This window comes from Felis catus, chromosome E2 (genome assembly GCF_018350175.1).
Source record: "Felis catus isolate Fca126 chromosome E2, F.catus_Fca126_mat1.0, whole genome shotgun sequence".
NCBI lineage: Eukaryota > Metazoa > Chordata > Mammalia > Carnivora > Felidae > Felis > Felis catus.
Genome location: NC_058382.1, coordinates 51,683,324 through 51,707,119, shown reverse-complemented (window position 1 = coordinate 51,707,119; position 23,796 = coordinate 51,683,324).

The following is a 23,796-nucleotide window of genomic DNA, read 5'->3' as shown; positions in this document are numbered from 1 at the left end:
TTGTTAGTGATGGCGCTTTAAAAACTTGAGGAGCCTCACTCACCAGGCTCAAGCATGAGGTTGCTATGCGTCTGCCTGGTGGTCCTCACTCTCTTTTCCTCCCGGATGTTCAGTGAACTGGACCTTGGCCGGAGCCAAACAATACAGCGAGTCTGGCTCACGCCCAGAAAGCACAGTGGCTCGCAGACCGGGGGTCCGGCTTCAGCGGCAACCAGGTGCGTGGCCCGAGGCAAATCTCTTTCTCTCCCTGGGTCTCAGTGTCACCGTGTGTGAAATGGGGATATCATTCCTCTCTAACCCAGAAGAGCATCAAATGCAATTCTACTGCCTGTAAAGCCCTTAAAACACGAGAATTTCACAAGGAAGAGGGGTCTGTTTTAATTTTCACGGTGGACGAGTTTCATCAAGTCCTGTTTGGAAAAACTGAGGAAGTCCTGTTGATTACACCCTTTGGTGCTTATCTCCCTCTTAGATTTATTCGAATCTATCTCAAGATAGTCTTCCAGGAAACTAAACATTAAATAGCAGCAGTGCCAGCACTGATCATTTGTGAGCGTGTATGAGCAAACGCTCGTAACTGAACACCGTTTCGTGGGTTTTTACAAAGAGGCCTGAGATTTCGCGGCTTTGCTACCTGCGTGTCGTGGAGAAGCGCCGAGTTATTCCCAAAGTCCTGGTGCCGCCATGTATACAGTAGGGCTCCTGGACAGAGGTCCGGGAAATTCCTTGGTGAGCCACAGGGTGACATCTTTAATTCCCATCTGGGGATCGCCTTGCCTGCCCACCCACCACTGAGGATACAGCCCATCTGTAGACCTCTTCACAAAACTGCTTTCACATAGGCGATAACACTTACCGGTTACTTCCTGGGTGCCCGCAGGGCCCCTTTGCTTCTTAACATGTTACAATGTTTACTCTGCACAACAACCTTATGTGGGAGGTACTTTGATAACAGAGAGGGCAAGCTACTTACCTAAGGCGACTCAGCTAAGAAGTGGTGGACAAATACTTTGTATTTGGGGCTAAATCTAGGGCTCAAGATTCCTCCTTAACCACGACCCTGCACCCCTTCCATTTGACATTCCCAGAAACGCTGCCCCATGGACATGAAGGGTAATATTCACTCTATTTTGAATCAGATGAGACAGGACCTTAGGGAAATCCAGGTAAGTAAGTGGCAGGACCACAGTTAGAAGACAGGTTTGGGACATTTATTTTTTTTTTAATGTTTATTTATTTTGAGAGAGAGAGAGAGAGAGAGCGCGCGCAAGCAGGGGAGGGGCAGAGAGAGAGAGAGAGAGAGAGAGAGAGAGAGAGAGAATCCCAAGGAGGCTCCATGCTGTCAGCACAGAGAGCCCCACGCGGGGCTTGAACTCACAAACCATGAGATCATGACCTGAGCCGCAATCAAGAGCTGGATGCTTAACCCATTGAACCATCCGGGAGCCCCAGGTTTTGGACACTTAGAACGGCGGTCCTTTTGGTGTTTCATCATGCTGCACTCATGTCCTGGAGAGGGACCATCTTCGATTTTTCATGAAGGAAAAAGGGACACCCCTATGATCTATGTGCGTAGCTAGTTCAGACTGTACACGTTAGATTCTCTCCTGGTTTCTCCAAGATGGCTGTAATAACAGCTGTTGGCCAGGTGGGGCGCTCTAACCAACAGCCGGGCACCTGCCTTTAACGCAGTTTGACCAACTGTAATGTGTTTCCAAATCTCCCGGGGATCCTGCTAAATGCAGCTTCTCATTCTCTAAGCCTGTGGAAGAAGAGGAAGAGCCTGTGACTCTGCATTTCTAGCCAGTTCCCAGGTGAAACTGATACCACCGGTTCTGGGACCTCACTCACAAGAGCGAGGTTTTCGTTCCGAGCACCAGTGAGGGGCAGAAGAAACTTTTGTGGGTTGATTGACGGAACGTATTGTCTGAGAGGTTTTCAGTTTTTTTCCATTTTTTCTGTTTGTTACTCTGCTACGGACGCTGATCAAAATTTGGGTTGTGAGATTTAAAATGAGGTCTGACATCAGAGAAGCGTCTTCGAAATCACAGCTGCTAGAGAGAGAGAGAGAGAAGGAGAAGGAGGAAAAAATAAGAGAAAAGAAAGAAAAATAAAATGACAGGATCTGGCCAATCACTGTGACATGTGTTCTGGCCTAGAAGAAAAGCCAGAGACAGGAGGCCACAACAGAGGAAGTGTTTTGCTAGGCTTTCTCTGGGAAATAGAACTAGAAGGGACAGGTTGGGGGGCGGGGGTGGGGGGAGAGGGTCTGATCTGAAATAAATGCCAGGGGTGGAGTTGAGGAAAAGGCCACTGAAAGGGATGATAAAAGATCCCGAATCTGGTACTGATTTTTCCGGAAACACTGCGGTCCTCAGGGCGACTGCTTATCCTAAGTCTTTTCGTATGACTATGGCCAACCCCGCCCCCCAAACCACATTTCCCCACCCCTCTCATCACTTCCTCACGGTCTAATTTCTAAAGCGACGGGTGGCACCTGGGTGGCTCAGTCGGTTAAGTGTCCAGCTTTGGTTCAGGTCGTGATCTCATGGTTCGTGGGTTCGAGCCCTGCGTCGGGCTCTGTGCTGACAGCTCAGAGCCTGGAGCCTGCTTCGGATTCTGTGTCTCCCTCCCTCCCTGTCCTTCTCTCACTCCCACTCTGTCTCTATCTCTCAAAAGTAAAATAAACATTAAGAAAAAATGGTTTTAATCTAAAGTGACCGAATGTCTTGGGTTTCCTGGAACAATTGTCATCTCAATATCCTGTCTTGGTTTCCAGCTACGTGCCCAAATCTGCACCCCAGGTATTGGTTTGGAAAATACGGTGGTTGTAATTATGTCCCAGCAAGAACACCTATACCGTTGGTTAGCTTAATCGATGCCCTGTGTATCTCAAAGGTTCTTAACCTGCGGGGTGGGTGGGGGACGGTGAGGAGTCAGGGGGCTTTCAGGAATTTTGTGAAACCTGTGGATGCACGTGTGCCCAGGCGTGCAAAAATTTGCATGTTTCTAGGATGTCTCAGAGACTCTCAAGCCCTTGGCATCGCAGGACCGGATTGGATCCGTGGACTCCAGATTCAGAACTCTGGCTGTTGATGATGGATGCTGACGTGCCCATGGAGACATGAGCTGCCTTTCCATATACGACTTGTCAATGGGCCGTCCATGGCTCTTGCAATGTCATTTCTGCCCCTGCCGAAGAGCGTAGGTGATTTTTCCTCGTGGACGCAGAGTATTATGCGGATGGCCGCGTCCCACATAATGTGTTTTGTACAGCCCTGTTGCTTTTTGTCAGCTCCTACTTTTGCAGAGGCATCGTGAGTTACTCTTTTTCTTTTCTTAATGTGTGTTTAGTTTTTGAGGGAGAGAGAGATTGAGAGACAAAGTATTAGAGGGCGAGGGGCAAAAAGAGAGCGGGGGGGGGACACAGAAACCGAAGCAGGCTCCAGTCTCTGAGCTGTTAGCACGGAGCCCGATGCGGGGCTTGAACTCCCAAACCGTGAGATCATGACCTGAGCTGAAGCCGGACGCTTAACCGAATGAACCACCCAGGCGTCCCTTGAGTTACTCTTCCAGGCAAAGAGAGAGGGAGCCCTAAAAGGTGAATAAATGGCTTTTCTAGTAGCAGAACACACATTTTTCTTAGGCAAAGTCTCTAGAGCTAGAAGGGACCCCTGAGATCGTCTCATCGGGGAGGTATAATCGCCAATACCTACCTTCCGGGTAGGTAGTGTGAAAGCGTGAAATCAACCTGTTGTATCTGTTCGATGAGGACACACTCTGTCTGCATCTGACACACTTAGAAATAGTCTTCAGCGGGGCGCCTGGGTGGCGCAGTCGGTGAAGCGTCCGACTTCAGCCAGGTCACGATCTCACAGTCCGTGAGTTCAAGCCCCGCGTCGGGCTCTGGGCTGATGGCTCAGAGCCTGGAGCCTGTTTCCGATTCTGTGTCTCCCTCTCTCTCTGCCCCTCCCCCGTTCACGCTCTGTCTCTCTCTGTCCCAAAAATAAATAAACGTTGGGAAAAAAAAAAAAAAAAGAAATAGTCTTCAGTTCCACAAGAGCGTGTTTTCTTTGCCACTTTTATTGAAGCAGGCGGCTTTCATTGTCTCTCTGCCCTGTGCCGTTTTTTTTCCTATCACGCGTTGGAAAATGAAATGGTTCTCTACAACAAGAGAACAACAGAGTAACGTGCGCATAAATGAAAAATAACGTCTACCTCCCTACCAGTACCAGGGGTTGATGGGGGGGGGGGTCGTGCAGATGGTCATGAACTGGATTGCCAGGGCCCCCAGGTCAAGTGGCTAGCGGTACACACTTCTGACAGCTGTGGCCACAAGGAGTGCAGCTGGAGATGGCCCGATCTTCTGATTTTTCGGGGGCACCTTGATACGTAGAATTTGAGTGGCCATCTCCTTACGCGAAACATCTTGGGCTATGTTGGGTTTTCACGTTTGTTTGCTTGTTTGGTTTTATTTTTATTTATTTATTTATTTTTTTCAACGTTTATTTCTTTTTGGGACAGAGAGAGACAGAGCATGAACGGGCGAGGGGCAGAGAGAGAGGGAGACACAGAATCGGAAACAGGCTCCAGGCTCCGAGCCGTCAGCCCAGAGCCCGACGCGGGGCTCGAACTCCCGGACCGCGAGATCGTGACCTGGCTGAAGTCGGACGCTCAACCGACTGCGCCACCCAGGCGCCCCTTGTTTGGTTTTATTTTATACCGTGTGACCCAAAGAAAACATGCCTGCCAGCCAAATCCTGCCAGCTGGCTGCCGGTTTGTGATTTCTGATCTGGTTCGGCTCCTTCGTTTCACAGGCCAGGATGCTGAGCGGGGAAGTGACACGTGCGTATGTATTTAGTGAAAGTGTTAGGGGATTGAAGCCAGGCCTCCTGGTTTTCAATTTATTTCTACTCCTGTCCTACCGTCCTCTTCCACTAATTTCATTCTCTCGCCTTCTTTGCTTTGCACGGAGGGCAAGCAGCATCCTTAACGTTGAGCTATATGCATAGAAGTATGAGGACTGGAGACATTCTTCAATCAAGCGTCAAAGGTTCAAGGACCTCTTGGGTGATATTTAAGAGCAGAGCGATTCACACGATTTCGGACAACAGGAGCAGGTACTAAGAATCCTTAACATAGCTTTTCTCTACCCTCAACCACGATTTGCTGTTCCCTGCAGATAATGTGTCCTAGGACATACTGTGTTTGGAAAATCATTAAGCCATAGATCGATTATTCTCCAGAGCGTTTTATACAAGATTCCAACAAAATAGTTCTGGCGGTCTGAAACCAGAAAGAAGCTCTTGCAGGCTGCAGAAATTTTATTATGGCAGAGAATTTACAAGATATCTTTTTAGCCTGATTAAAAAAAAAAAATCCATGAAAACAGGCAGGGATTCGTCAGGATTTCAGCACAGGGCTTTAATGTGTTCCAGTGAATCAATAAGGAACATAACCTCTTTGAGGACGCTCAGAGCAACAATGCATCATCGATTTTTCATATTCTGCGTGATGACTCTGGCCAGGCATTGAGTCCTAGGGGGGAGAAACAAAAAAGTGAAGATTGTAAAAAATATTCCTTTCGAACAGCAGAGTGGGTGAGAGAAATTCATGCAAGATTTAAGGTAAGTGGGAAAGGACCCAGAGCCACCGTTCTCGGGAGAATGGGGCCAGTGGGACTCTGGCTCTTGGAAGCAAGTGGAACAGCTTCCCTATTGGAACAGTTTAATTGTGAAAACGTTTCGTTCGTGATCAGAAAAGCCCTTAACTGTCAGGTCTTTGGAACCAGACCAATCTTTTCCATCAATGTATTGCCACCATTCAGGGTAGAACCCAGTGCTTACTAAGCGCTCAATATATATCCAGGGTCTTTTGGGGCACGGGGTGGCTCAGGCGGTTAAGTGTCCAACTCTTAATTTCAGCTCAGCTGATGATCTCGTGGTCTTTGAGATCAAGCCCCGCATGGGGCTCAGGGTGGGGGCACAGAGCCTGCTCGGGATTCTCTCTGTCTCTGTCTCTCTCTCCTTCTCTCCCCTGCTTTCCCCCACTCGTGCTCTCTCACTCTCTCACTCTCTCTCGCTCTCTCAAAATAACTAAATAAACTTTAAAAGATAGAAAAAAATGTATCCAGATCTTTTTACTTTTAATTTATGAAGTGCTACTATGTGTCAGGCACAGCGTTAAGACTGAGAATAAAGACAGATGTACATATTCCGGTGAATCTCGGGGTTTTTGCTCTGCTATGTGGCTGCGCCTTCTTGGGTGGACTCCTGAGCTCCCCCAGAGCTATCTCCATTCGTGGATATCTGTTTAATTACTGTTCTCTGTTAGGGAACAGAATCTGGGTCTCCTGCTCTGCCATTGGTCCTAACCATCCTGTTTCAAATGTGCCATCTGTTCAGATACCCACGGATAAACAATGAGCAAACTGGGAAATGACTCTGAGAAGGATGCTTTCAGAGCTGGGGAAGATAGCTATTTAATAGCTTTCAAGATTTTTTTTTTTTCCTAAATCCAAGCAGAGCCCTTCTTAAGTCATGGCTTCTAGGGGATCGTAACATACGAGAGGTGCCCTGGTTGGTGCAGAGCAGTGAGGCTGAGCTCAGGAGGTGACCGTGATTGCCCAAGCTGGAAATGCCTGCGGGGAAACTGGGACCCAGAGGGTGGTGTCGGCAGCGATGGAGAGGAATGGGTGGGCTCCAGAGACACTTGGGAGGTAGAATCTGGATAGAATTGGAGAAGAGGGAGAAGAGGGAGGTCCCAAGGGGTCCCCCAGGTTTCTGGCTTGTGTGGATAATTTGATGGTGGTGCCATTTGGTGGAGATAGGGAGCCCTGGAGGGGAATTTGTGATGGAGGCAGGCCCGTGGGCTCAGTTTTGGATACAGTGAATCTGTGACATCTAATGGGGATGTCAAGTTGTATCACCAAATGCAGGAAAGTTGTAAACGTCAAAGGGGTGGTCAGGGCAAAGAATATAAGTTCTAGTATATTCCGCCTGCAGGTTGGACTTTGAGTCACCGATAGCTCAAGGTAAAAGGTTAACAAAAGACGCATAGAGCTGGGTTTCTCCACTTAGCACCATTAACATCCTGGGCTGTATAATTCTTTGGGGGATCTGCCCCCTGCACTGTGGGATGTCTAACAGCATCCCTGACTTCTGATCCCTTGATGCCAGGACCCCCCCCCCCCCCAGTTGTGATAACCAACTATTTCCAGGGCAGGGCAAAATTGCTTCTGGTTGGGAACCATGGGCAGAGAGTTATGGTTATGAACTGGTGTCGTGGTGTTTGATTGCCCGGCTCTGTCCACGACCGGACCCAATACCCAGGCTGGGTAACTCACTGAACCTCTCTGTGTCCGTCTCTTCCTCTGGCACAGAGACAATAGTAGGGGCTGGTCCCTTACTACCTTGGTAGAGGTAAAGGAGAAAGCTTGAGAAAATCGCATAGAAGAGTGGCTCACAGGCGTTGTTCCTGGTGTTAATCTTACTGTTGTTCTATTCCTGGTGTTAATCTTACTGAGAAGCACGTAGGATCTAGAAAACTTGAGAAACTCCAACATTCAAGATGAAATGGAAATAGAACGAGACAGAAAACGGGAATGAGCAGTTGCCACATCGGAGGAAAGGGTGTGAGTGTGATGTCACAGGAGCGAAGGGAGAAATCAACTCAATATATTTTACGGAGACAAAGTACTCCCAAATAAATGCCTTTGTTAAATTTATTAGCGTATAGGAATGATAGTTTTATTGCGCTCTTACGCGGCCCTCAGAATGCACTGAGGACATATGGTAAAGACTTCTTTCTCTCCCTCAGCCTGATGGTCATTTTAAGACAATGCTACAGGGGCACCTGGGTGGCCCAGTGCGTTAAGCGTCCCACTTTGGCTCAGGTGACGATCTCGTGGTTTGTGGGTTTGAGCCCCATGTGGGGCTCGGATCCTAGAGCCTGCTTGGATGCTGTGTCTCCCTCTCTCTGTCTCTCTTTGTCCCTCCCCAGCTTGTGCTCTCTCTCTTTCTCTCTCAAAAATAAATGAACATTGAAAACAAAATTTTTTTAATAAAATAAAACAATGTTACAGAGCTGGTGGAGACACATAAAACATTGGTGAAAGGTGAGCCTGGAAGAAACAGCAAACTGTGTGCAGAGATATTACCTAACTCTGATGGCTCCTTCCCACTGAACAAGACACAGGAAGAGACAAGGGATAGGGTAACTGTTACCCGGGTGAAAAACAGTCTAGAGGCATAACTGCGTTTATCAGCCAAATTGTTCTGTCTACACAGTTTGACATCTTTGGCACTGATACTCCAGACAGAGAGCAGTTTTCCGCCTGTTTCTTCCTCTTTCTCCACCCCAACTGACCTAACCGGCTTTCGGCTAATTCTCAAATTCTGCCATGTAATTCTGCTATAGGAAAATGAACGCACCGCATGAAAGAACAGAACTCCTGGAAATTATGGATGTCTTCCTCCCTCCTTCCCTCTCCCTCCCTCCCTCCCTTCAGATACACATTATGTCCTCAGAGTGCCCCTGGCATTAAGTTGGGTGCAGGATACAGAAGAGAATGAGGGAGAGGGGACCTTCGGACTTAAATGTCCTTTCTTTTTATTTTATTTTTTTTAAATTTTTTTTTTCAACGTTTATTTATTTTTGGGACCGAGAGAGACAGAGCATGAACGGGGGAGGGGCAGAGAGAGGGAGACACAGAATCAGAAACAGGCTCCAGGCTCCGAGCCATCAGCCCAGAGCCCGACGCGGGGCTCGAACTCACGGACCGCGAGATCGTGACCTGGCTGAAGTCGGACGCTCAACCGACCGCGCCACCCAGGCGCCCCAATGTCCTTTCTTTTTAAAAACGAGCAAAATCACGAGCCCTGAGTGATGGATAGAATTGTTGACTCACTATATTGTACACGTGGAACTGATTTAAAACTGTATGTTACCTGTACTGGAATTAAAACTTTTAAAACGTAGAACAAATGGCTTAAATGCACACACACGCTCGTATGTGCACGCGCACACACGCACAGATGCTTATGAAAATGGCAAAGAAAAGAACCAGAATGAGTTGATAAGGAAAGAAAGAGGTACTCACCTTCTACGGAGAGATCCGGAAAGGACCCTTCGGGGGCACAACACTGAAGCCAAGATCTGAACGGTAAGCCCAGAGCAGAGCTCGGGGAGAAAATTCCAGGTAGAATAGACCCATGCGGGAGAAGGCCGGCCTGCCTTGTGCTCACGGTGCCGTGGAGTCCTGTGAGGGGCTACGGGGGACCATGAGGGCCACTTGAAGACCACAGGAGGCCTTTGAGGTTGTCCTGGGTGCAGAGGGAGAGGGCAGAGCTGGGATGGGTGGGACAGCCGTGGGCAACACCTGTTCTGGGGAGAGAGGAGGGTCCCCTGACCCCGGCTGTGGCTGGGCAGAGAAGGGACAAGTTTGGGAAAATTTTTCTCTCCCCCATCTCTACGTGACTACCCTTGCTGTGAGCGTTTAAAATTTTTTAATGACTCATGATGGTGTCTTATCTTTTTTCCTGAATGGGTCTCTGGGGAATAGCGATCCCTTCTAAATCCTCAGCCTAGCCTAGTGTTCTGGGATACAAATGAGTCACCAGTGTGGATTCCTGTCCTGTCATTTGGGAGAGACAGAGGCTTGTTACAATATCACCCTCAGCTTTCCTATTCTTTTTTTTTTTTTTTTTAATGTTTATTTATTTTTGACGGAGAGAGAGAGACAGAGCATGAGCAGGGGAGGGGCGGCGAGAGAGGAAGACACAGAATCTGAAGCAGGCTCCAGGCGCCGAGCTGTCAGCACAGAGCCCGAGGCGGGGCTCGAACTCAAAGACCACGAGATCATGACCTGAGCTGAAGTCAGACGCTCAACCAGCTGAGCCACCCAGGCACCCCTCAGCTTTCATATTCTTAAGTGAGTATCACGTTGCTTCCAAAGCCTCTTTGGAAGAGTAAATTAAGAACCAGGGTGAGAGTGGGAGGGAGGCACTACAATGAAAAACTGCTTTGGCTTGAAGCTCATTGGAAAAAGCGTCCATTCATTTACTAAGTGTTTATTAAGTGCCTCTGTGTACGAGATGAGTAACGCAGTTTTTTACCTCTTTTAGTCTCTGCCTAGTTGTAAAGCCAGACACATAAACAAATAATGTCAGACGATTGCATGCTTGAATAGAGTGCATACCACAAAACTAGAGGGGACAAAGTGGGGACTTAATTCTGCCTGGCAAGGCTGGGGAGCGTTCCTAAGGTAGGTACGATGTGAGCTGGGTTGAGAAGCTTGGGTGGTGGTTCACCAGGTGGAAAGGGGAGCAGGAGGGACTTCAGCTATAAAGAAATATGTATGTGCAAAGGCCCTGAGGCCTAAAGAAGCGTGCAGGTTCCCAGAAAGCCAAACCGTCTTCTGAAACACATGGTGATTAGCGGCATTAGATGGGACTGGGAAGCTTAAAGCGCACCAGGCTGTGATGGGCATTTAAGACATTCCAGTATCAGACATTCTCCTACAGGTCAGTGCTTCCAAAACCCAATTTCAGCCATTCAAGTACCATCTTCCATGATATTTCTCTATATACATATGAAGGAGAGCAGAATATACCACCCCAAAAGGTGCCTCTTTGCCATAAGGATTGTTTGAGGCTGATTATTTTTAAGAAACAGCAGACGTAGAAAAAGCCCTGAAAACTGAGTAGAGGAAATTTACGTTTATAAGAGAAATCTCTGTTTGTAAGAGTGTTTTCCTCTCTGTACCGGGCGCAGAAAGATGACTCTCCCTCTCCGGAAATTCTTCTCAATGCGCAAGAGACAGACCTACATCTGTACCGTAGCCTTAGCCTTCTTGACTGTGTTTTCTTTTCCTGGTGACCCCCCGTAACTGGTTCCTCTGTCCCCAACATCTTTTGTCTTAAGCTGGGAATGGTATATAAGGTGATGGCTTGGTAACCCCCATATGGGGGAGCTGCTTAGTTTTCCTGGGTATCGCCTGTGTATACAGGAGGTATACATTTTATGAAATCCCTCTTTGGTTTTCTCCTGTTAATCTATCTTTTATTATAGGAGGGTCTCAGCCAAAAATCTAGAAGGGTAGAGGAGAAATATTCTTCCTCCCCCCCACATAATATCAGTACTGTTTACTTAAAGCTGTTGTTTTCTCTTTAAATTAAAGTACATTGTGGGGCTCCTGGGTGGCTCCATCAGTTGAGCATCAGACTTCGGCTCAGCTCATGATCTCGCGGTCTGTGAGTTCAAGCCCCGCGTCGGGCTCTGTGCTGACAACTCAGAGCCTGGAGCCTGCTTCAGATTCTGTGTCTCCCTCTCTCTCTCTTTGCCCCTCCCCCGCTCTGTCTCTGTCTCTCTCTCTCTCTCAAAAATAAATACAACGTTAAAAAACAATTTAAAAAATGTGCTGTTCACTTAAATATTTTTAGGAAGGAAATTTTTAAGCACAATATTTCCAAGAAACTTCACATTTCGATTGAAGGGATGAGTTTGACGTGCTGTTGTGCTTTTATGCAATACATGTGGAATTATACACACGACTATGGAAACATATGAGGCTCACCTGTATCCTGACTGTACATCACCTCACATGCAACGTTCTTTCTTTGTTAATCAGGCTGCAGGGGAAGAGAGGGGTGGCAGATTATAAGCGGGTACATGATATTATCGTGTTGGGGAGGAAACATTTTTCTCTGTCCTTCCAAGATTCTTCTGGCTCGTCTAAGGATCAAATTGGAACGGCAGAGATTAACAGGAGAAAATCAAATTTAATTACGCACCTAACCAGGCATCCACCTGAGAGGTTCCAAAGACAGGCAGAACGAGACTATGTGTCATCTTGGACTAAGGAGATGGGGATAGGGGTCCAGGGCTTCAAAGGGAAGGAAGGTCATTTCCTGGGCCATCCGGAAACAACAGGACACAGACGGGACCTTGATCAAACAGGTCTTGGTGGGTTCCTCCCATTTGACTGCGCCTAATTCATATCATACTTTAGTTATTTACGGTGATGGCTCTTCCTGGAGTAGATCTCCATCTAATTTCTTTCAGGCAGCAGAGGGGAGGCAGAAAGACAAATGTGCCGAGTCTCTTTTTCTTAAAAATAATCAGCCTAAAAGAATCCTTCTGTCCAAGAGCCACATTTCCAGGTGGACATTTTGCTCCGCCACGGTCACATCTGTGTTTTGGAAGCATCCCTGAAGTGGCCGTGTGGAGAGTAGAGTGGAAAGGGAATTTGATTTCGACCTGCTTCCCATTCATTATCTGCAGAGTTCAAATCATTAAACAAACAAGGTCCCTCCACTGTGTCTGTGGAAATGTAGTAGGCCTGGGAAGGGGAGGGGGGGGAAGGACAATATCCGAAGCCTCCGATGTCACGGTAGAGACATCACCAGTCCCTCCCTCCTCTCTAGCCCGGAGAGCCTTTGGTTCTGCTTCATCCCGCAGGTGTTTTGGGATGAGGTCAAGGTTTAGGAGGCTTATGACAGACAAGTGACATCTTTTCACTGCAGGAGAATATTATTGGGAACATACAGGTCAGAGGACCAGTGTCCTGCCCTTCTTCAGGGAACACAGTGAGTCTTGTTAAAAAGAAAACCACGGGTCCAAAATGATGGCTTTTAAGCCAAGTTACCAAATCTGAATTTAATACTCAACCAAATCACAGTTTGAGCCTCCCATAGCAATGTCGTTTTCAGGGGTCCGGCCGGCATTTTCTGATCAGCATTACTGAGGCAATCTGTCACAAAGGCCCTCCCTGTCTATATGCCAAGGGAAAATGAAGTAATCTGCATAATAAGACCTTCTACCCTTCCCTGTAAGGTCTGGGGATGAAGCTAGAAACAATCCTTTCTTTTCTTTTGGTAATCACTTCCTGCCCCACCCTCCTTCCTATAAAACCCTCTATTTTGTACTCCTCCTGGGAACATTCTCCTTGCCACATGGGAAGCTGCCCGATTCAGAAGAGGCATAATGAAGCCAATTAGATCTTCTTCGGACTCTTACATGCTCTGTGTTCAACAGAAAACCCTTATGAGAAAAAAGCCCAAATGTCTTACCCTGGAATTCGAGCCCTTCCTTGCACTCTGCAGCATGGCGCACACCTCAGGAGAGATCCACCGTTTTCCAGAATGACTGACCAGTGTCTCATGCCTTCACCATCTACCTTCCCAACATCAAGGTTTTGCTCACACGCTCCCTGTGTCTCGAACCCCCTGGGCTCTGCTCTTTGATGTTCTCAACTTAATAGACTGTTTTTAAAATCTAGCAAAATCGTGTCTGCAAAAGCAACACACTTCAGGAAAAAAAAAGGCAAGTTGTGGATTTTGAATGTGGTTTGAAAAGCTCGTCAAGACAAGCCTGCCTATTCGAACACTCCAAGCCAGTTACTGGTATCTCCTATTCATTGCTTAAAAATATTTGTTGTATATGTAACCACTAAGATCAAATTCACCTTCAGAACCCTCTCCCATGTGTTTCTCTAGGCAGCTCAACCGGCTGAATTGGTGTGCAATTCAGAATCCTGACTTGGAGAGTTCTTTTAGGCACCAGGTTTGTTTGGTGGGGGGCGTTGGAAGTTCTAATTTTGAGGGGCTGTGTCGAAAGTCTAATGGGAAGTGTGGTGGGAGAGAGCTTTGGATCTTTGGGGCGCTCCTCTCAGCCTCCTCAGAACACCATCCCAGTAGGGTAAAACCTACTGAGTTCTGAGCCTCTTGAAGGGAGAATTAGATTCGTAAGATGCTGGAGCGAGCGACGAAGTTTTGGGGTGATGGTGGGTGGTCCGGAGCCAACGGCCAAGAAAGAATTCCTGAAGACGTCTTTGGTGCAAAACGGCGATTTTGTTGAAGCCTGGGGACAGGACCTGTGGGCGGAAGAGCTGCCCTGGGGTCATGACAGGTAACTCATTATATACCCTCAGGCTGGGGGTGGGGGTGGGGTGGTCAGGGATAGAGTAAGTCTCTAGGAAATTTTAGAAGCAAGGTTTCCAGGACCTTGAGGGACTAGCTGTTGCTAGAGAAATGCCATTTATTTATAAAACTTCAGTCATGAGATCGTTCAGATGTATATCAGGGGCCATCAGCTTGGTGTATGATTGACAGCGTGTGTCTTCGGGCAGTGGGGATAAAAGAAGTAGACTTACAGGATCCTCAAGGTGGGGATAATGTTAAGCTAAGGTTCTCTTTTGCCCCCAGCAAAGTGTCGTCATGGAAGCAGCTGAGCTCCTAGAGGGAGGTCACTCTGCCAGTTTCAAGGGGCTGTAGATGGTAAGGGAATTTAATTTTTCATTCGCCTTAGTTTCCCACATCATCCTGGCAAGCCTTTAAACCTCTTTCCTTTGTTCTTGGGTAGCAGGAGTGTCTGAGGAATATCACATATGTTCCACCTGGGTGGGGGTGCTGTTAGTCTGTGTTTTGCCCTCAGCTTGCCCCACGCTCCCTCATCGGTGAGTACCTCAAAGGCAGCCCTGTGATACCCAGCTGTAATGTACTCCTACTCAGCAGCTGCTTTATTCATTCCAGCTTTTTGTGCCCAGAATGCAAACCCCCTGGGACTGAAGGGCTCAGTTCAATTGTAACGTTATAGCAGGTTGCTGTAATTCCAACACTGTGGCCAACATGCCCTCCAGACCGTCCTCCTGCACACACCTTCTCCATTTCACAAGGTGTGGAGGTGCTATTTCTCTTGGGAACAAGGCCGCGCGTGCCTGTCAGACTGCCACATTGGAATGACTTCACCTGGCAGTGTGGTGGCCGAAGCCAACTTCAAGTGGATCCTGGGACCTTCCAGGTGAATGGAATTTAATAATAACTAACGATTATTGATGAGTATGCACCAGGAGTTGTGCTAGACTCTGTATATGTATGGTCTCATTTTATTCTCCCATCCCTAAGACATAAATAGTGTTCTTCTTCCCATTTACTAATGAAGACACTAAAGCACAGACACCCGAGATTTCCCAGTTAGTCACAGGGCCAAGATTTGAACCCAAGGCCTTTTGTTCTCAAATCCTGTGCTTTTAATGCGCAAACCTACAGGATAAAAGGTTGTTTGTCCTCCCAGTACCTCCATGTCCCTTAACTCGTAGGTGCCAACCTGCCATCTTAATCCTCTAAATCCAAGCCCTGAAAGAACTATTCCTGTGAATGCTGTCGGTTGTTTCAAAGACAACTTACATTTTGGACTGTCTCCCTTGACTCCTGAACTCACTGGTTGTTTCCTGCCTCTGGTAGCCTTTGTGTCCTGCTTCGGGTAGAGGGACAAACTTGTGTGCGGTCCTGTTCCCCACTTGGAACCCAACTCAGAAGACCAGTCTTCGCAAAAACCCTCCCCAACCCACTATCGTCCTCCTCTTTATCTCTGTCTCTTTCTGTCTCTGTCTCTCTCCTCCCCCTTTCCCTTCCTCTCCTTTCCCTTATCCCTGCTCCTCTGCCTCCCACCTGGATCTCAAGACTTCATGCTCTGGGAGCTGGTTGGTGGCAGAACTGGATCTCGGGTGAGGGGAAGGGGAGAAGGTACCCCCAGTTCATTTTTCTGGAGCCCCGCTTGAATGGCAGTGAGCACTGTCTGTCTGCAAAGTGGAACCTCATTCTTCAGGTGCCAGAGTTCCCACTGTATCCATGTCACCTGTTCCTCGCAGGACCAAGGGCTGGTTGGCAAATGTGAGGTTCCGCTCCCTTGTCCCAATTCCATCTTAACGCCATCAAACCTCCAACCTCCAGTTGGTCCCTGCTTGAGAAGACCATCCCATGAGCCTTTGAAGGAATGGTAGGCAAGGGGACAAGGTTGAAATGATAAAGCCTCATGAGATGACTAGAAAACTCTAAGAAATAACAAGGACAATTCAGGCCACCAGCCGGAAGGAATCATCGTTGGGCACATTAGCGGGTCGGAGCTGCAACATTTGGCAGCCTGAGACAGCAAAGAGCATCAGCTTTGGAATCTAGAGACCTGGGTTCAAATCCTGCCATCAAATGACGGATAAACTTTAGATGGAATATGTAATTCCCAGCAGGTATCGATTTTCTCTTGCAAATAGTGTTAGACTGATTATTTGAATATCTGTCGCAAACATTTGGTCCACGCTGGAGACTAGCAAGGAGGCAAATGGGATTCTGTGTTGATCTTAAGGAGCAGCGGCCCCGTGAAGCAGAGGCAAAGACCCCAGGAAGCAGGGAGGGGGGCATTTGGGGCAGCTGCTGGAATTGTGAGGCGTTAGGAGGTATAGGTAGACTCAATGAGGTGTAGCATTTATCCAGGGGAGGAATACACTCTATGCTTGGCTGTATTTATTTTGCAGCCACGTCGTTAACTCTTTTAAGGATTCATGGGCATAGATGATTCACATACTTGATTTTCAGCTACACAGTTGGGTGCTTGAGAAATGTGTGAGGGTCTACGCTTTCCTGGGTTTTCTTTCCTTTTCTTTCTAACCTCATGGGCCACGTGACGGATAATCCTGCTGACCCGCCAGTAGCTGGAAACCCAGGCGCTGCTCTAGCCGCAGCTGGGCTGACTGCTGGGTTCCATCTCAGCCAAGTGCTTTTTGTTCTCTGTCACTTGGGGCTGCTCCAGTCCGTTCATTAGCACAAGCTCCAGAGCTGGGTGACCCAGAGTTTCCTTTGACTCCTTTCTGACAGGAAGCAAAGTAGTGCTGCGGTGAGACAGGCATTTTGACATTTTCAAAGCTTTTTCATTTTCTTTTTTTCTTTTTTAATTTTTTGGGGTGACTCCAGCTCCCACCACTTTGCTTTTGGCAGGCATTGTAGCCTCCGAGTAAGTGGCAAACCATCTTTTGTTTTCACAAAGACAGAAGGAACATTTTATCACACTACAGTGATTAGCAACTTGTGGTTGGTAAATTCTGGGGTCTTGGACGTATGATTGGTGGATTCCCACTCCCCCTGGGGCAGACTGACCTCTGGAAGCTTCTAACACGGCTGGGTGTTCAGGGTGGTGTGTGTGTTGGGGTGGGGGGGTGGATTGGGGGAGTGATAAGCCCTTTAAGAGGAAGGCAAAGTGAAAGTGAACCTTGAGGAAAAGCTATCGGTTGGTGAGCTTCCCAGGGTAGCTGCAGACTTCATTTACCCATTAGAAGCATTTCCTGTAATTAGCTGAAAATGGCTTTCGGCTCTATTCGATTAGGACTAGATGAAAAAATTGACAGGCATCTCAAGGCCAGTTAAGAAATGCACTCCAAGTACTCTCATTAGAGAGGAAATGATCTCCCCTTAGACAAGGTGCCCCTCTAGACAGGTCGGAGAGGAAGGGGCTCTCAATAGAAATCACAGTTTCAGCGCACATGCTTTTCAGAGGCTCGTACTCGCTTAAAACCATGCACAAGAAGCCGGAGCCGAGGGCTAGGACCAGAAGCTGCTTCACCCCAGCACCGGCCTCTCCCCCAGTCATCTGTGTGATCCTAGACAAGATGCTGGCCAAACCCACGCTTCCCTTTCCCCGCGCAGAACCCAGAGCTCTCCCACCGTGTGACTCTGTGATCTCTTTGCGGAGACACCTATATGCCAACAGAAGAAAAGAAAGAAAAGAAAGCTGAGTAATGACGCTCTATTGCAAGATCCAAATAGGAAGCGTGTTAGGAGGAAGGGAGAAGAAATCACAGGCTATAGTGATGGGAACTCGAGTCAAAGCGTGGTGGAACCAGGAAGGGTAGTAGTGAATGGCACGGAATTTGCAGACAGTCCCCGGGGGAATTCCTGCTCTGCCATCCCCCCGGACAAGTCATGTAATCTCTCTGAGCCTCAGTTTTCATATCTGTGACATGGGATGGCAGGACCGCTTTGCAGAGGTAATTGAGGTAACGGGCATGGAGAGAAGTTAAGGCAGTTACTTAACAGCGTTACCTATATGTCCATCCTGCCTCTTGATACACATTCTTTGCCGCCCCTTCTACTGAGAGGTGGTGCCAAGCCCCCGTCTTCTTCAAAGTGGGCAGACTCTGGTGCCTTCTTGACAAACGGCGGGATGCTCTGGGACTGACAAGGCCAAGTCCCAAGGAGCCTTGCAGTTCTGCCCTGGTCTTTTGGAAAACTTGATCTAGAGCACTGAGCCACCATGTAAGAAGTCTGACTGCCCTACCAGTGTCATGCTGGGGAGACCACATGAGTGAGCTCACAGAGGGGCCCTGAGCTCTACAGAGAAAGATGTCAGGTGGTCCCAATGGTCCGGTCCTCAGCCACTGGGTCAAACCAGTGGAAGCCCCCACACATTGTAGGGTGGAGACAAGCTGTCCCCTCTGTACCCCGTAGAACCATGAGCGGTGGTAAGGAAGAGGTATGATTTTAGGCCCCTAAGTCTTGGGGTGCTATGTCACACATCCTATGTAGCCGCGTAAGAACTCAACGCATGTCGTTGACATTTAGCGAAGAACTCAACGCATGTCGTTGACAGTGAGGTTGAGAGCCCCTGACCTACAGAAGGATCTTCCCGTCTGCTTCTTTCATTCCCACATTTGCTTCGGTGGCTCTTTCTGAGCTTTGTCTGACTCTAAGCCCTTCATTTCCAGCTTCAGTGTAAATAACAACATCAATGTCACAAGGACATAGAGAGCGTGTACAAGGAATTTCCTGGTACATGGTCAGTCGGCAGTAAAAAAATGAATCAAATGGAAATCTAATTCCTACAAGAAACTGTCAAATAAGTGGCCTCATTGAATTAAATAATTTTAATAAAACTGAGCCATTCGTTGGGGCTCAGCATTTGTTGTCAGTTAGAGTGTGTGGGTCAACTTCTTTATTTGGGGGGCATCTAACCCAGCACTTGTTTCTTTACGTGAGGAAGAAGTTCACCGCATCCAGGCACGTCTGCATCAAAATCAAAGCTGGATGAAGAACCATGTGGATGGGGTGGGGTCCCTGTTGTAAAAAGAACCTTTCCTGCATTTCGGTGATCACCTCACCCGTGATGAGAGACAGTTAGCAGGCTTTCTCAGAAGGAGGTGGGGTGTTTTTCACTAGAATACAATCATCAGTGGATCTTTATCTTGTTTTGTCTGAGGAGTTTCTGATATGAGTTATGGGCCCTCTTTCTGGAAAGACGCACGTATACACACAGATAATAATCTGCTTACACTTTTGGAAAGTGGGGGAGGTCACAGATCCCAGAAGTTCATTTCTGAGTTGAAAATCCCTGACCTTATATTTTGAAGGATCTCATATTTGGATAATACCTTCTTCCTAGTCAGAATAGTCCTCAAAAATTTTTTTCTGCTGTTTGATTTGCCTGCTTAGGTTCTATGGTGTAGAAGAATCCACCCGTCACTCCCCAAGCCGTCAGGGTTTTTAGCATGAAATTTACGTTGTTGATAAGACTTTGAGAAGCTTTTATACAGGTAGGTTATCAGAAATAATTAGACTGAATCTTTGCTTTCTTATTTGTTTGCTTTTCTCTTAGAGGTTTCTTGATTTTGCTCCATTTATTAAAATCACACTCAAGAGACTTATGAACGCATCTGCCTTTGGGGGCGGGGGGGTCTCATCTTTAGCCTGAAACCAGCTAAGCAAACTCTCTTCCAATCGCACTGATTGCAGAATGCAACGCATAATTAAGTGTTTACTGAAAAAGCCAGCAAACAGGGCCTAAAGGAGTATATCAGAGCTGCTCTCGTCGCCATAGCAACACCCGATGAGCCTTGCAGAAAAATGCACGCATTCACAGGATCACTGATGCAAAATGATAAAGCCGCAACTAACAAGAACACAAAATCAACTATATCCTTACGTTCAGGGCATTAAAGATTTAATATCTCATCTTTCCGCATCGGCGTTCAATAATCCTAATTCGTTTTTGGTTGTGTCTAAGTCGCTTAAGTGGAAGACAACTGACGGCTGCTGAGCACGCTTCGGCCCGGCGAGTCCCGACATTATTTACACAGTACCGTAGAGTAAATTCTACAAGCAATTAGCAAAATGCAGGGTAATAAATTATGGCGGGTCTTACTGGCCACGATGCCAGAGCACACTCTCTCATTGATGAACGAGGGTTTATTCTTCGTTGAAATGGAAAAATGTTCCGAAGCACTTTGGGTGACTTTCCTTGTGTTTTGAAAAGTGCGTTCTAGAGTTGAGTGGTCTGGGGAGGGGGCAGGTGGGGCCGAGGAGCTACCGTTTTCTGAGGAGGTGTGTGCATTGCAAGTTCTCCTAGAGCCTGGGGCCACGACCTTGTCTCAGATGCCTGAGGCTGGGCGGGGACGCCTCGGTGGCCACTGCGGGGTGGCCACTGCGGGGTCATCTTTCTTCCCCATCGCGAGGTCTTCCCAAGGAGCAACCAGGCACCTGCTGGCCAGGGAGCGTCGATCTCAACAAGCTCATTTGCTTGGTTGACCCGGTGATGACACCATCCACTATAGGTAATCAGAATATACAAGTGAAAAAAACCCCAAACAATTAGCTCAGTGGCAACCAGTCAGTATAAGCAGGAGGACGACTGTAAAAGAAAGTGCGGAAACTGGTGGGGAAGAGAGCTTGGGAAAAGCACTTACCTTCATTTTCCCATCCTCCTGGGAGATTTATGCCGCAGGCTGCATATTCATAAACGTATTGCCGAATAATATTTGTGTGTGTGAAAGTATATTCACACATCCTTTGTAGAATAGCAACACCCATTACTTATTCATGACTATGACTCACTGTAATCTCTGCTGGACGGTTTTACATGTACCGTATGTCATGATCCTAATGACTCAGCAGAGTATTTGATCTCCTTTTCCGTATGGGGAAACAGTTTCAGAAGAGCTAAATGATTTGACCAAGAGTAGCAAGTGGTCGGTGAGGATCCTCATCACATTTGGCCTCCAAAGACGGTGATTTTCTGTAAACGTGCAGGTGTTCGTAATGCACACGAGTTTGTCATGCACACCTGTAGCACACCTCCTGGTGCTGTCGTCTCACACGGCCCCGTGATGGGGACGCTGGTCAACGCAGCACCGAGGATGTGCCGCAGCCTAGCAAACCCCTTCGTTCTCGGATCGGTCCCTGTGTGGTGAAAGGCTGCTTCCGCAGCGATGGTGTGCTCCGTCTCTCTCTGAGGATTCCGGTGACTTCTGCTCATTCCCCCCAAGAGAGACTGAAGAGGTGGGCAGCGTTCAGTAAAGCCGCTCCAGGCAAGCCGGAGCTCTTGGCAATGGGTGTTGCGCCACAACCGGCCTCCCTTAGACAAGGATCTCCCTGGATACCAGTTCTGAAATTATGGGGATCCACCAAGATTTGATGAAAGGAGAGGGGGGGTGTGTGTGTGTGTGTGTGTGTGTGTGTGCACAATAGATATATTCATTACCTTGTATTTTATATAGGCAACGTATAGAAAATGTACAGGCAATGATATATGTATATATGTGTATATCAGTGTATATGTATATATATGTATATATATATATACTTGAATTTTATAGTCTCTCACTATATAATTCGGAGGTTGGTTTGATAGCCTGAGATTGTTATGCAGATGTGAGCCCAAACCCTTTGGGGGCCTGACACGCTTCAGCAGGGCCCATGGGATATTGTCTTTATAAGCAAGACACCTCAACCTCCACGCTCGAATCAATGACTTTAGTAAATATGCAAGAAATGTGAGAATGGTGACATAATAAAATAACTTAGGGATTTCTGTGGATTATTTCATTTAATCCTCACTGCAATGCGTTCAGAAAAAGAAATTGACGCTTAGTGACATTAAGTAACTAGACCAAGGCCACAAAGCTGATGAGAGACGGAACAGGCAGCCTTTCTCTAGAGCTCACTCACAGCCTCCTTTGGACCCTTGGGATTAAGTCAATGCTTGGTTCAGTTCCTAGGTATTTTCGAAGAAAATTAAAAAATTACCTAGGCGGAGAGTTGAGTCTTTCATGATCTGCATTTGCAATAGGTTTCAGTTGTTTGAGATTAAGACCATGGTGGTGAGCTCAACAGAGAGGCATGTTCTGTGCTCCTGGATTCATTCATTGATCCATAGACTACTACCGAGTGCATACAATGAAGCAAAGTCCGTGCTGGGTACTGAGCACACAGAGGTGAGCAAAATATAGTTTCCTGAGAGAGGCTGGGAAATTATACAACAGCAAAAGATACACACTGTCTTCCCGTCTCCCTGAAAAAGGGGTCTTGACTCAGGTTTAGAGGTGAGGCTGGATTTCGCCATAGTACCATGGTACCGGTAAGAGAAACCAGAAAGCTGCTAGAAGAACAGTGATGAAGTGTGAAGGGGTGGGGGGTGACAATTTAAATATATAATTACTGGATTCTTTTTTTTTTAATATAATTTATTGTCAATAACCTACAGTGTATACAGTGTGCTCTTGGTTTTGGGGGTAGATTCCCGTGATTCATTGCTTACATACAGCACCCAGAGCTCATGCCACAAGTGCCCTTCTCAGTGCCCCTCACCCGTTTCCCCTCTCCCCCATGCTCTCCTCCCCTCCCCCATCAACCCTCAGTTCCTTCTCTGTACTTAAGGGTCTCTTATGGTTTGCTTCTTCCCTCTCTGTTAATATGTAATTACTGGGTCCTTTACCAAGAGGCTTAATGTTCTCTTTTGAAACTCTCCCTTCCCGGGGAGCGACAGCAAAGTTTGAAGCAGTTTAAAACCAGAAAGCCTCTCACGGATTAAAGATAGTTGACATTCTCAACATTGCGGAGTTAATGCAACAACTGGAAAACTCATGCTCCTGTGAATGGGTCTTGTTAAAAATAAATGACCAGCCTGGAATGCAAAAGGGTACAGCCGCTTTGGAAAAGGGTGTGACAGTTTCTTAAAAAGTTACCAGTAAAAAGAACGTGAAACAAAGTGGAAAAGGAAGTGAAATATACACTGAGTGCATGACCCAGCCAGTCCATTACCAGGTATCCCTGGGAGAGAAGTGAAAACCTATGTCCAAGCAAAGACCTGTCCACGAATGTTCACAGTAGCCTGACTCACAGCTGTCAGAAAGTGGAGGGGTGCCTGAGTGGCTCACTTGGTTGAGCGTCTCTTTTTTTTTTAATGTTTATTTATTTTTGAGACAGAGAGAGACAGAGCATGAATGGGGGGAGGGTCAGAGAGAGAGGGAGACACAGAATCAGAAGCAGGCTCCAGGTTCTGAGCTGTCAGCACAGAGCCCGACACAGGGCTCGAACTCACGGACCGCGAGATCACAACCTGAGCCGAAGTCGGATGCTTAACCCACTGAGCCACCCAGGCGCGCCCTTAGCATCTGACTCTTGATTTCAGCTCAGTTCGTGATGCCAGGGTCATGGGCGTGAGCCCTGCGTTGGGCTCTGTGCTGACAGTGGAGCCTCCTTGAGATTCTCTTTCTCTCTCCCTCTGCCCCTCTCCCCAGCTTGCACTCTCCCTCTGGGGAAGAAAAAAAAAAAAAAAAAAAAAGGAAACAACCCACATGCCCTCAGCTGGTGAATGAATACACAACACATGCTACATCTATACAATGGAACCCTACAGGCAGATAAAAAGGAACTTGTTTCTATTCAATGCTACGACATGGATGACCTCAAAACCACAAGCCAAGAGAAAGAAGCCAGATGCAAACACGTTTCGTATGATCCCATGTAGATGAAAACGTCCAGGGAAGGCAGACACGTCGCGGCAGAAAGGAGACTAGGGATTTCTGGGTCTGGCAGGGGCGATGAAGGGGAAGTCGAAGCTGGCACGCAGGGCGGCCCCTGGGGGTGACAGAATGTTCTACAACTGAATTGGGGTGATGGCTGCACAGATTCTGAAAATTTCCTAAGAAACAAATCACTGACTTGTACACTTAAATGAATTTGATGCTATATAAA